Raw genomic sequence first — 13,129 nt, 5'->3', positions numbered from 1 at the left:
CTTGGCTTTCTCCTCCTCTGGAATTCTGCTGCTCTCCTTGGTATTGAAACCGCACTCCTTGGTAGGTGAGCTTGGTCTCGGCTGGATTTCTTGTTGATCTTCTGGGGGAGGGGCCTGTTGTAGTGATTTTCAAGTGTCTTTGCCCCAGGCGGAATTACACCGCCCTTACCCGGGGCCGGGGTGAGTAATCCGCTCGGGTTTGCTTTCAGGAGCTTTTGTTCCCTGAGCGCTTTCCGTAGAGTTCCAGAGGACGGGAATACAAATGGCGGCCTCCTGGTCTCCGGCCCGGAGGAGCCGAGAGCCCAGGGCCCCACTCCTCAGTGCGCCCTCAGAGAACAGCGCCAGTTACTCCCGTCTGCCTGACCTCCGGCTGCGCTCCGAGCTCACCGAGCCTGCGACCGGTTCAAGGTAACACGGAGCTGCGAGCTTACTGTCGGCTCTGTCTCTGTAGCCGGCTTTCCCGTTCCAATACCCGCAAGCTCTGCGACACTCAGACACCCCCGATCCTTCTGTGACCCTGCGGGACCTGAGGCCACGCTGACCCCGCGTGGGCTTCGCTCCGGTTTAGCCTCTGGAGCGATGTCCCTCCGCGGAACAGACTTTTAAAAGTCCTGATTTTGTGCACGGTTGCTCCGCCGCTTGCCGGGAGCCGGCCCCTCCCCCCGGGGTCTATCTTCCCGTCGCTTTGGATTCACTTCTCCGCCGGTCCTACCTTTCAGAAAGTGGTTGTTTTTCTGTTTCCAGAATTGCTGTTCTTCTTCTCTTCGATCTGCCGATGGATTTTCAGGTGTTTGCAATCTTTAGATAAGCTATCTAGCTGATCTCCGGCTAGCTGAAGCAGTCTCAGCTTGCTACTTCTCCGCCATCTTGACTCCTCTCTCCGAAAATTACATTTTTAAAAAAATAAAATAAAATCTTTTAAAAATAAAATAAAATTTTAATTTTTTTTAGTAATCTCTACACCTAACATGGGGCTTGAACGTACAACCTAGATCAAGAGTTGCATGCTCCACTGACTGAGCCAGCCAGACACCCCTGAATTTATATATCTAACATGTTTTTAAGTAGAAGAGAGAGGCAGTGTGACATAGTTGCTAAGAATATGGAGTCTGTATACAGAAGAATGATCACAGTGAGACACAGCCACATAAGAGCCCAATAATCACTCAGATATTATTTTAAGGAGCCATAAGAGTAGAGTATCCAAAAGGATAAGAAAATGTAGGATTCTATCAAGTCTCGAGGGTAAGGAATGTACAGAGCTTAACTTCCCACCAAGTACAAAGATCTTTAGAGTAGATGGAAAATATGTATCTATAACTGCAGAGTAAAATGCACATGGGAAACCCAATCAAGAAACTGGCTTGGGTAGGAATTTAGTTTTGTGAGAAATGGATGTATAATTGGTATCCAGGGTCTGGAACACATGTCTTACAACACCTGCTTTATAACACATGATACAGGGATCTTCAAACTACTTTTCTTATAGATTCTTTAATTTTGAAAAGAAAAAAAAAATCTACTATTCACCTATTTTCTTCCTTCTACCCTGCACTGCTGCCACACTGGGATCCTTGTTATTTCCATGAACACCGTAAGTAGGCTCCTTCTTCTCTGAGGACTTCTGCATTGCCTGTGCCTTCAGGCCGCAAGATTCTTATCCCAAATGTCTACTAACTCCTCCATCTGAGATGTCAACTTCTCAGTGAGGCCTTGCCTGGCCATGTTAATTAAAATAGCAAGAAATCTCCCTTAACTTTATCTACTTTCCCCAATACCTATCATCATCCAATATTGTGAACTGGTAATCACTAACATCCACTGAAAGAAATGCACCAACACACTATTTGTTAAGTTTGTTATTTTGTTAAAAGTCATAAATTTTATACCATTTCCTTTTCCCCTTGATTTTGTATTTCCATTTCACTTCTCCAGCAGAATCTTAATCTAATATAGTTTATTTTATGCCTCAAAGTTTTTTCTATTATTGATTCTGTAATATTTCTTTGCAACAAAACAGAAATTTAAACCCATCATTTCTAGGCTCTATAACATTCCAAGTGTTAGAAATTGTCTTCTACATTGAATTAGTGTTATAATTTTAATAGTAAATGTCTAATTAAAAAGATACAATGTATTATAAATTTCATTGTTATTATTATAATAAAGAAAAAGTTTTTAAAAATATGTCTGTTAATTAGATGAATGAGGCTGTTCATTTTTTAATTAACATATATTTTATAGATGACTATTACTTATCAAAATAACATAGGGTTTATATTAGTTATAAACTTTGAGAAATCTTATTACATGAATATGTACATGGGACTGAAGGATGTTCTGTTACAGCAAAGTCATTCAAGAACACTAGATTAGTAATCTATCATCAAGTTTTAATTTTAATACTCTACTAACTAGCAACTCAACTAGGTCACCCTAAAATTTTACTGAAAGCAAAGATTTAGAAATTACCTGAGTTACAAAGTGATATTTCACCAGGTCATTAGTATATTACACTTTTTTGAATTCTGAGACTATCATAAAAGGTTTTCCAGGATGAATCAAGTGACTTTCAAGCATACTTGTCACATTTTCACTTAGATATACCTTTAAGTTTAAGCTAAAATTAGGCATAACCAGGGTAAAAATAACCCCATAAAGTTAGGATTTCTTCATTGGCTTTGAACAGAGATTTCTATATTCATGCCAAATTTTAATTTCTAGATGTGTCAAAGTGCCTTAAAAATGTGACAGATGGACTAGAAGATAGAAATTAAGAATATGTATAACTACCTATATATAATTCTATTGGTAATTTCCTTTTAGGTTTGAAAATAATTACATTTCCACATATGCATTTGACTTATTAGAACAGATTGTCAAGAAGCACTGGGTCCAAGATGGGACAGGGCAGGGGTGCCCAGTGCTGCGAACAGCCCTAAGCCTTCCAATCACCCCCACAATTCTCTCTCTCTCTTCTCTCTTCACTTCTCCGCTGGCATGCCCAAGAGCCAAACCAAGGAGCTCCTGAGAGTGCTGAAGAATGTGGTAAAAGCATCATTATGAAGCAGATGAAGTCTTGCATGTCAATGGTTTTAATAGAGAGGACTGGAAAAAGGACCTCCAGTTGCAAAGAGAACAGTGATGGAATATTATAACCCTAGGGGACAACTACAGTCTCTCATCTTCCTGCCTATGTCCTACCATGCTTTGCAAGCTGGAATTGTCCAGTCTTAGGAACTTCTTCTTTTTTTATTATTATTTATTTTTTATTTTTTTATTTTTTATAAACATATATTTTTATCCCCAGGGGTACAGGTCTGTGAATCGCCAGGTTTACACACTTCACAGCACTCACCAAAGCACACACCCTCCCCAATGTCCATAACCCCACCCCCCTTCTCGTAACCTCCCTCCCCCCAGCAACCCTCAGTTTGTTTTGTGAGATTAAGAGTCACTTATGGTTTGTCTCCCTCCAAATCCCATCTTGTTTCATTGATTCTTCTCCTACCCACTTAAGCCCTCATGTTGCATCACCACTTCCTCATATCAGGGAGATCATATGGTAGTTGTCTTTCTCTGCTTGACTTATTTCGCTAAGCATGATACGCTCTAGTTCCATCCATGTTGTCGCAAATGGCAAGATTTCATTTCTTTTGATGGCTGCATAGTATTCCATTGTGTATATATACCACATCTTCTTGATCCATTCATCTGTTGATGGACATCTAGGTTCTTTCCATAGTTTGGCTATTGTGGACATTGCTGCTATAAACATTCGGGTGCACTTTGGATCACTACGTTTGTATCTTTAGGGTAAATACCCAGTAGTGCAATTGCCAAGAATACTGTACTGTTGTTGGGGGAGGGGCAGTGTGCCCTACCACCTAACCTCTAGAATAACTAAGAACCCAACAGCAACACAACAAATGGGATTTAGTCCTTAATTGGCAAATTGTAGTACTACAATATTTTTTTTTAAAAGGCATCTGTGTTTAGAGAGTGAATAATTGACAGTTTATTGTATCAAGAGTTGATATTTGAGAAGTAAAAGTCCTTACTGAACAGCCTTCTTGGTACTAGATGCTGTGCTAAACCATTAAGCCTTGAAAATACCCTGCCCATACCTCTCTGTGACTCTGCAGCACAAGCAAATATAAATATCAATATCCATGATAAATAAAAATTCTCTGAAATTTTAGCAAAAAAACAAATCAAAACAAAAATATAATCAACACACAAAAGAGAGAGTAAACAACTATGATTAAACAACTATGATTTTCTATAACAACTATGTTATAACATTAAACAACTATGCTTTTCTATAGTATAAGGCATTGTCTCCCTGATAACATTGTTTCTCCAACATTTTGTTGAGAAACGGACAAAAATGTTTAAAGAATTGTAAAATTCTTAGTGAGTCAGCAACACTCAACTCTGAGAGGACTTAGAATCAAGAATAGAAAAGTTTAGCATCAAAGCCATTGTATTTATATTTTTATTTTAAGAAAGAATCTGACTTTCTGGGATTTTTCTGTATTTATAATATTTAAGAAAAAATATTTAGAGGAGAGACCTTAAAATTCTATTTAAATTTTTAAAATTAAGCAACTACTTTAGAAATGAAAACCTAGAATTAAAAACCTAGCAAATTTGGAGCACCTGGTAGCTCCGTTGATTAAGCATCTGACTCTTGATTTTGGTTCAGGTCATGATCTCAGGATCCTAAGATAAAGCCTCCTGATGAAATCCCCCCAGCGCATGGAGCCTGCTTGGGACTCTCTCTCCCCTCACTCCGTTCCTCCATGCACACTTCCATCCCGCCTCTCTCTCTCTCAAATAAACAAAATATTTTTTAAAAACAACAACAAAAAGCCCTACCAAAGTTACATACAATATTAGAACATTTATGAGAACTCAAGCTTCACCAGGTTTATAAATTTAATGTATTTGATTTACAGGAGACATTTAAAACGTCATGAAAGTTTTATTTCAGACAAAGAATCAAAAAAATCAAATACACTAAAATTATAAAACTTGATTGAAGAAATTTAGTTTATGAACAGAACCAAACTTTTTCAATTACCTTAAACATGCTTATTTACATTTGACAGATTTACAAATAAAGTAAGATTTATAAATTGCATAAAAGTCTAACATGTTTAATTTAAATCTTAGTATTTGAACATTGATTTTAAAAATCAAAGCAAATATCTTCAGCATATCAATGTCCCCCTTGAAGATGCATGCATGCATGTACAAACACACACACACACACACAGGCAGGCACACCAAGACTCATGTTAACATTTTAGAATTGAAGATACATGGGCTTGAATGCTGTTTATTAGTCTTGAGTTCTTGGGCAACTTAATATTTAAACTCCTATAAAATCTTATTTTCATCATTTATAAAATGGAGATAATATCTCTTACAATTGTTCAGAACAACTGTTTAAAGAAAATGCATGTAAAACACTTGTGCCCCTAGTAGGTATAAACTTACATTTATCATACATAAAATGATATAACTCAATGAGATTTTGTTATTGACATGTTTCTTGTTTTAAAGATTTTATTCACCCATTTGAGAGAGAGAGAGAACACAAGCAGGGGGTAGAGGCAGAAGGAGAGGGAGAAGCAGACTCCCTTGCTGAGCGAGAAGCCCCATGGAGGGCTCGATCCCAAGAGCCGGGATCATGACTGAACTGAAGGCGGACGCTTAACCAACTGAGCCCCCCACGTGCCCTAACATGTTCTTATTATAATTCCCTTATATTTGCCATTTTTAGTGTTATTAATTTTTCTTTTTTTCCATTTCATTTCATTATGTTAATTTAAAATATTTGGTGTTCATGGACCTGTGTTTGACATAATATTTTGGAGTTACTAGATGAATTTTTCCCTTAGGAAATTATAATTAAACTACTTCTTACCTGTAATACTTTTCAACATCTCTTTTACTGCCTGAACATATCAGAGATGTGAATGTATAAAATTACCCAAAAAAGAGCCAAATCGTAACCAGCTATTCAATTACAGTTCTTCAAAGGTAGCTTAATAGAAACGATTTTTAACATGAATTGTGCAGAATTTTTTTTAAAAAAAGGTTAAAAAGCAAATAACTCTAGTTAGAAAAATAGCTAGTGTAACATATAGATAAAATCTCAGAAAATATTTGCTGCCAGTCATGGTTGTGGAGGCATTGCTCTTAATTTCAATTAAAGAATGAGGTGAGGTAGAAGATTATAGAAGAAATACAGTAAATTATAAAGAAGAGAAATAGGACGTGAAAATTTATCCCAGTTTAAGAAGAGTGCTCTAACTGGTAATTAGAAAGGAATGAGGAAGGGCTACAAAAAATAATAGTGTCGTATTGACTAAGGGGACAAAAGAGCAGTATATGATTTTTGAAAAAAAATATTTATTGAGGTATAATTTGTGTATAATGAAATGTACTATTTTAAATATATCGGTCAATGAGTTTCTAAAAATAGCTTCGAGGTATAATTAACATACAATAAGCTACACATATTTAAAATGTACACATTCATAAGTTTTGACACGTGCACACCTGTGAACCATCACAGCTGAGATCATGAACATAACAATCACTTGCAAGAGATTCCTCCTGCCCCTTGTCATCCCTGCTTCCCAACCCCCTCCAGTTCTTGTTACCAAACCCAAGTTCAATGTACTTGCTGTGCCACTGTTCAATAAGTTGAGTAACAAGTTGCTGAAGAAAGGAATACGACAGAAGATGGCAGACTAATGTCCCAAATAACCATGTTACCACCTTGCTACGGGCAGGGGATTTTTAAAGGAAAGAAAGGGGAAATTAGTCTTAACGATTAAGTAGATAAAGCTGAGTTTAATTTTAACTCTTCAGAGCAACTTGTAGGCTCTAGTAGACGTTACCTGTCTTAAGAAGTTCCCCAGTTCCATCATTTGACGGTCACATGCTTTGGGGTTGGCATTCATTGCATTAAGTTCCCTGAAGAGCTTTAAATGATATTGATTATTATCTTGGTTAGAGTTTAAGCTTTAGACTGTGCTTGAGAATTATGTGAATATTAACATAGTTTGCCTAGTGTTGTGGGTCAGGGTTTCTTATGTTATAGATTACCTTATTTTTAAACAATTCAAAGCAGAAGAGGAAGGGAGGCCTTTAGAATGGCATCAGTTCTGCAATATTCTCATTCCCATCCTCCAGCAACCACTGATTTATTTTCTGTCAGCACAGATTACTGTGTGCTTTTCTAGAGTGTTGTATGAATGGAATCCTACAGTGGAAAGGAGCAGAATATGTGCTACTTTGGCATGTAGGCTGTTTTGAGCTAAAGGCAATTAAGACCCAGCAGACTCGGAAAAAAAATTTATTTACTTCTTCCTTAACTGCCTAAAGGAATGTAGACAGGGGGCCTATACCGGGAAGAGACCTATTACCAGAGATGACTTTTTATATCAGAAAGACTTATCTGTATGGGAGGACAAACATCTGTTTACAAATCATTTGCTTCTCTCACCTTTCTGTGAAATTGTCTCTTTCCCTTCAAAGCCTCAGACCCTTCCAGATTCTTAGCTCAGAATGGTATCCAAGCCTCAACGGTCTGAGTGTCTTAGAGTCTCGTATTTTTTAATAGGGTTTCTGTATTTATGAAATTAATTTTTTTCTCTTGTTAATCTGTATGTCAATTTAATTATTGGCCAAGTCAAAGAACTTAGAATTTTTGAAGGGAAAAGCTTTCCTTCCCTCCACAGTACACATTCTTTCTTGTCTGTCTCCTTTTACTCAGAAGAACGATTATGAAGATATTTTGAATGGGTACTATCTGGCTTACTTAATAAAACTTTTCTCGTGCCTTCATTGATCATCTATCACAATGCAGATGTAAACATTCACAAAAACTAGACAAACTAGAAAAAAATTGTCCTGTTAGTTATTAATAGACTGAATCAATGATTCTTAAAGACATAATCTTTCTAAACATTCATGAAAACAAATCATTGCACCTTTGCTTAGACGGAATTACAGAATTACTGAGTTAGAGGACTGTTGAAGTGAAATTCTCTTTCCAGTTTGCATTGATGCACAAGCAGGTAACATGTTCACGATCTCAGATTTAAAATGTTCTCTCATATTGAGAGAACTGAACCTCCCTCTGTAACCTGTTTGCACAATTAGCGGTACGTCTGTCAAGAGTTTCCTGTTTATATCTCAGCTAAATCTCTCTTGCAGCAACTTAACATGCATGGCTTCTTATTTTCCCTCAGTGGAGAAGAACACTGATAAAAATCCACATTATATCCAAGTATAGATCCTTCTTTTACCCCCTCCAAAGCCCAGGACATTGTGATGATGTTTAATTTCTTTCCTCATAGGTAACATTCTGTCTACTTCAAAACAAAAAGGGTTTTGAAGGGGACAGGGATACTGAGCCCATTCATTTTCATATCATTTACATTCCTTAGTTTTCATTCTCTATATTGCACACGTAACAGCTTTTGAGTCTCAGGTACATCCGGGTAAGGTTCAGGTAACTCAAAGGCTTTTATGAGAACTTTATTATGTAGCACTAAGATATGCTACCAACTGAATCTGGATCAACAGAGAAAACCTTTTTCTAAACGCAGATTGAAAATTCTCATCTCAAATCAATACATTCTCATTCTTTGGTAGCAGCATTTAATTATCCATGTCTAAGGGACCGCTGTTCACAGGGGTAGCAAGGACAATGGTGTATAGGCACCTGAATTAGAACAAACAATCCACTCTGTATAGTAAAAGTTTTGCAATTTAAACCGTCTGCACTCAAAGTAAACTTCTAAAACTCTTGTCTGATAATGTGTTATCCAAGATCATATCTGTGTAAAACACAAGATTTATTATTTAACCCTAAGTCAAATTTAAGACACAGTGAAAAAGATCATTGGGTCACTAGGAAAATTTGTCCAATTTATGCTGATCTGTGGACCGGCAGATTCTTTCCTACTCTTACAAATTGGTCAACTTTTCAGGCTTTGTTTTACTTTGACATTATCATCATCTTGTTCATTTTTTTTCTTGATGTTCTGTGTTTTCCTAGCTTTCCTTCCGTCCCTCCCAGGCTCCCTGAAGTCATGTAGCTCTTAACTGTACAGGGTCTTTACTTGTGGCCGCTTAGGAGGAGCATACGTAGACCGAGAGCTCTAGGTTTCTAGCACAGAAGTTAACTAGCTACTATGATTTTGATCATGTTCATATTTTTAAATGGCATCATGATTTGGAATTTATAAGTAGATGTCTGAAGGAAACACCTTCTGTAATAAAGAATTTGGCTGGCTACTGTTTCTGGTTCGTGATCAGAAACCTCTAGACTCTTGGAATTTTTCTAGTGACAAGTGTTTTTGGTATTCATAGTGGGTCACTGTACTCTACCTGGTAGTTTATGTTAATGAGGTGGGTCATGGTTACCCCTTATATAGTTTAAGCAACCAAGATGACTGAGGACCAGGGCTGACAATACCAGGAATACCACCCATGTGATTAGAACTTTGGTGTTTTGAGCCACATAATTTCAGTCTGACATCCAAGGAGGGGAAACTAGAAATTGAGTCTTAGAGGCAATGATTTAATCAATTATGCCTACACCATGAAACCCCAGTAAAAACTCTGGACCCTTCTCTGGTTTGCAATACTCTGAGTATTACTATACACGGATACAAGGAGACTACTATGTCCCTGAAGACAACAGAAGATTTGCATTTAGAATTTCACCAGACCTCACTCCCTGCATTTCTCCCTTTCTTTCTTCTTATTTGTATCCTTCTGCTTATAATAAACTGTAATCCTAAGTATGGTGCTTTCCTGAGTTCTGTGAGCAATTTCAGTGAATTACTGAACCTGATGACAGTCATGGGAACACCCAACTTTGTAGCCAGCTGATCAGAAGTAAGCATGCTCCCAAAGATACTTAAACTAGTGGCTGGTATCTGCAGTGAAGGCAGTCCATGAAGGACTGCGCCTGTGAACTTGAGTTTGACAAACTCCCAGCAGGCCTTAAGGGAGATCAGGCTCCCAGCACTACCTTACTTCCCAGGTCGTGATGGTAGCTCCTCAAACCTTGATGAATAGGCAGGCAGTCCAAACACTCTCTAGTTCTGAGTGGAAAATGTCTAGCTGTAGTTCTCTGCAAAAAATATTTAGATTAGAACACTTTTATCGTTTATGTGTTTCTCTGGTAATGTGTTTAATGATTCTTTTGGTATTATTAAGAATAAAGTACCAAAACCAAGCAAAGCTAAGTTTATATTAAAAGATTTAAAGCAGTAAGTGAAAACTCTAGTTCAAATTGTATAGGTAAAGCTAAGATTGTTTTTTTCTTACAATTCTTGAAAAAAAAAAAAACAGGAAGTACAGCGTGTTTTATGTTTTATAAGCTATCACGGGACTGCCTAACTTGTAAAAACAGATAAATGAAATTTATTAACATTTCTTTTACCATTCTCTGTATCAGTTTCTTGAGATGAGATCTACTTCTCATTGCAGTAGGCAGCTAGGCACTGTAGTGGGGATGTGATGTAAAGAACTCCAATGAGTGGAAGGAATTTACATTTGCCAAAGGTCCATCTCTAAAGTGAAAATCAAAATCAGTTTATCTCATAAAAAAAAAAAAATTTCTTCAACCACCTTTCAAAATGTGTTTTCCTCAATAATGTTTCTCTAATGTAATTTATGGAAAAGTCATTTAAAAAAATATAGTCAGGGCAACATTTAAATGTAATGATTTTAACTTATGCAAATAACACCTTAATGTTACTTTCGTAAAGGTGAAGGTTAAGTGCAGTAAATACCAGTAATAGCAATATAGTTTGCAAGTGAAATTAGCAAGAACATTTTAATAAGCCCCTAAAGCATGAACTAGTGATAAGAAGAAAAATGTTCCAAATAAAATATTCTTAAAAGTTCAAGGTCTTAGAGTCATAGTATTCATAATTATTTCTGAATGCAAGATGAGTGTATTGGTGAAATTCCTTATATGTGTAAGCAAAAGATATTAAAAGCATAGAGCACAGAATTCCATGAAGTAATTTTACTACAGCAAATTCAGGTACTATTTCACGCTCTTTCATTCCCTACAAATGTGCCATTGAGGTAATTTGGGAAAGACTAAAAAGACCTCATGGGTAACTTAGAAATGTTGTGTTGTTGTTGTTGTTGTTGTTGTTGTTGTTGTTTTAAGATTTTATTTATTTGTTTGAAAGAGTGAGAGAGAGAAAGAACACAAGCAGGGGGAGGAGCAGAGAAAGAGGGAAAAGCAGACTTCCCACCTAGCAGGAAGCCTAAGGTGGGGCTCCACACGGGGCTCCATCCTGGGACTCTAGGACCTGAGCTGAAGGCAGGCACTTAATGACTGAGCGACCCAGGCACCCCAAGGAAATGCTTTTTGATTTAAGTTTTGATTTAAGTTTAAAATGAAATAAAATAAATTCCATATTTTTGAAGAATGTGAATGAAAATGATGTCATTAATTCTGGAGAGACAGAGGAGAGAAAGGGGTAGGATGGGGCACTAGTTGTGTTTGCAACTTTTTCTTTATTTAACAATATTCTTTTAAAAAGTAATGAGTATTTATGTAAGTTAATCTTACATTGCTTTATTTTCTGTGAAGTCTATGTGTTTGAGTATTTAACTTTAAAAATAAAAAAAAATAAATATTTCAGTAGTTTTTCAAACTATAAAGTGTAAACTCCAAGAAATAACAAGAGGAGGGGCATTATATTTTAATGAATTATTGTTAAAATTCATGGGCACTAACCATGTAACAGGAATATTACTAAATATTTTTATTATTTATTACACCCTCTCAATAACTACAAGAGGTAGCCACTTTTAGAGTTTATCTTTTACTTGTAAGGATTTTAAGAGTTAAACTAGAGACTTTCTCCATCTTGGTAATTGTTCTATCCCTGGCACCCAGAAAAGCACCCAGCTTTTAGTAAACTAATAATATTTAAATTCAATTGCAATTACTTTATAAAACAAATATAGCAAGGCATACTTTTAGAGATAAAGTAGAGAATAAAACAAAATCTGATTTCTTAGAGCTTCTATTCTGCTGGGAGAGATATACATGAAAATTGTCGATAGGGAGCACCTGGGTGGCTCAGTTGGCTAAGCAGCTGACTCTCAATTTCGGCTCAGATCATGACCTCAGGGTCCTGGAATGGAGCTCCACACTCAGCAGGGAGTCTGCTTCAGGATTCTCTCTCTCCCTCTGCCCCTTCCCGCCAAAATAAATAAATAAATCTTTTTTTTTTTTAATGTTGATGAAAAGTGTCATGAAAGAAATGAAACAGATTAAAAAGGAGAGACCATGAATATATAAATTGCAAATGAATGGAAATGATTTGTATAACAGTGTTTGAAGAGATAGTACTCATTGGGTCTTTTGCACTCTTTACAAATCTCGCTGGATGTGCCAGAGCCCAAGTCCCTGACCACTAGACTATCTTTTAGGTTTATTTCTCAAGGTTGAGAAATTAGGTATTATCTCTCCCCTCCCTTGGACAAACAGCAGGCTTGCTTACTGACAGCTATAAAAACAGTGGATTCCTAGGGCACCTGGGTGGCTCAGTGGGTTAAGCATCTGCCTTAGGCTTGGGTTGTGACCCCAGCATCCTGGAATTGAGCCCTGTGTCAAGGTCCTGCTCAGTAGGGAATCTGTTTCTCCCTCATCCTCCACCCCTTCCCTCCACTCGTGCTCGCTCTCTCTCTCTCTCACATAAATAAAGAAAATCTTAAAAAAAAAAAAAAAAGTGTTACCTATATGTTACCTCTTATGTTCTGTAGAACTATATTTTGAAACGTATGCATAGGCACAGTACAAAGTCAAGTAAGAATTAATGTCTCTATTTTTAAAAGTACACACGTAAACCAGTCACTTCCTTTGCCTCAGGCTTTCCTCTCCCTTTCCTCTTCCTATCAGCATTCTAGCTCTGTCTACTTTCTGAACTAATCTTGATGGATTTCAGCAAGAAGTATAGCAATGGCCTATTTCCTAGTTTAAAATGACCCACCAAATATGGGACCTTATAGCCCTACCTAACTCCAATGGTTCTTTCTCCCTGACTCTTCTTTGAAGCTAATC

The sequence above is a fragment of the Mustela lutreola genome, chromosome 3 (genome assembly GCF_030435805.1).
Source record: "Mustela lutreola isolate mMusLut2 chromosome 3, mMusLut2.pri, whole genome shotgun sequence".
Taxonomy (NCBI): Eukaryota; Metazoa; Chordata; class Mammalia; order Carnivora; family Mustelidae; genus Mustela; species Mustela lutreola.
Note: the sequence above shows the minus strand (reverse complement) of the source record.